Raw genomic sequence first — 1758 nt, forward strand, 5'->3', positions numbered from 1 at the left:
GTCTAACAAAACGGAGGCTAGCTCGACCATACTCCCCCCCCCCCCAACTTCCCTCTTCATGCTTCTCTCTCCTCCACCCCCCAGACCCCCAGACCCCCCTTCATGTGCACGCGCACTAACCCCCCACCCCCACCCCCAAATCATTCTTGTTGGTTATTGGCTGGAACACTGTTTGTTATGTTTCGTGGTCCAGGCTGGGCCAGTTTGTTTTTGTCGCCGTTTGTGGAGCCTGGGCTGTCTATAGAGACCGCGTTTCTTTACAGTGTGTTCAGGGGACGGATAGTGAGGAGATGTATGCTGTATGTGACAAAAAACGTTTCGGCCTAAAAAAACGCGTGACCGCACAAACTCGCTTCATTTTCATTCAGAAAGCAAGTCTTAATATCTTCAGTCATTGCGCATCTCTATTAAATGAATCTTGAATTTAAAAGATATTTGTGCTGGAAAACCAGACAGAAACACTGAGGTAAAAAAAAACTTGCGGTATAACGTTGCCCCATAATCCTCCACTGTACGGAATGTGTGATTTTATGTTGCTGTTGATGATAATATTGTACAAAATCCACAATAATCATTTAAATGGCTTTTTAAATCTTTAAAATGACAGATTTAAAAACACAAGCATCAGATTGTCACAAACATCCTGATGAACATACGTTTAAAAGTGCAAAAGTTTTCCACTAGATCACGATTGTTTTCATGCTAATGTTGTATTCCACCTTATTGTCATTCATATACTTTTTACATTATTTATGTTTATGATTATTGTTCATGTGTTTGTAGATCAGGCTTCTAGTTTTGACTTCTTGGTTTTAAAAGTCTTGGTAAAAAGTAGATGAATATATTTTGTAATGAAATCCTACAACATCGACTGTATATTTGTGTTTTTTGCTGAAATAAAGAAGAAACTTTTACAGCACACTGGTCAGCTGTTTGTGTTTCTGCTGCTGAACGACAGATGAAGACCTCACAGTATATTCATCTTCACTTCTGTGTCTTATTATAGTCTATCAACGAGCGACGTCTCGTGGTTCCATCACAGAAAGCCACAAAATCACTTTCCAGAACATTCTCATTCACAGTTCCCTGCTGGTGGAACACTCTCCCCACCCTCATCCGGAATGCAGAATCCCTGACAACATTCAAAAAACAGCTGAAAACCCATCTCTTCCGTGAGCACTTAACTTCATAATAAAATAAATAAATAAATAAATTAATTAATTAAAAAAAACCTTTCCCTTTAAAACCTCACTTATCGGGCTTATGCTACTCTGAATAATGCCTGAACTTCGTATTTTGAGCACTTCTTGCATTGTTGTTGTTTTTGCCTCTTCATGATGACTCGCTTAATTTAGTCCTAATTTGTAAGTCGCTTTGGATAAAAGCGTCTGCTAAATGACTAAATGTAAATGTAAATGTAGTCTATCAATATATTTTACTTTTCAGTTCTTTCTGAGTCACATGCAAATTACTTGACAATTCTGTACAGTGACAATACAATTACAATTAATGTTCTTTAAATTAAACATACCTATTCCCTGTTCATATAACTATTCATATTACACACAGAAGGTCCCGCCTCCAACCTGAGCCGTGACTCATAGTGTCCAATTGTACTAGATTTAGGGCCATTCCATTCATCAAATCTAGAATGAAGAATTAAAATCTAGAATTAAAAACCAAATCTAAAACTATTTCATGGTTCTAGTTAATTCTGAAGCAATGAATGATAGTTGCAGTTTAGTTTTAGTTCTTATG

The 1758-nt window shown here is 37.3% G+C and overlaps 1 protein-coding gene across 1 annotated transcript in view; it reads left to right on the plus strand.

The window, feature by feature from the left end:
• Positions 1–918, plus strand: part of aqp9a (aquaporin 9a) — a 10320-nt gene extending 9402 nt beyond the window's left edge. Inside the window, exon 6 of the mRNA XM_084396274.1 lies at positions 1–918. This exon is cut by the window's left edge and continues 696 nt beyond it. The gene's annotated coding sequence lies outside the window, so the exon portion shown is untranslated.
• The last annotated feature ends 840 nt before the right edge of the window (positions 919–1758 follow it).

This window comes from Rutilus rutilus, assembly GCF_951802725.1.
Source record: "Rutilus rutilus genome assembly, chromosome: 23".
Lineage (NCBI taxonomy): Eukaryota > Metazoa > Chordata > Actinopteri > Cypriniformes > Leuciscidae > Rutilus > Rutilus rutilus.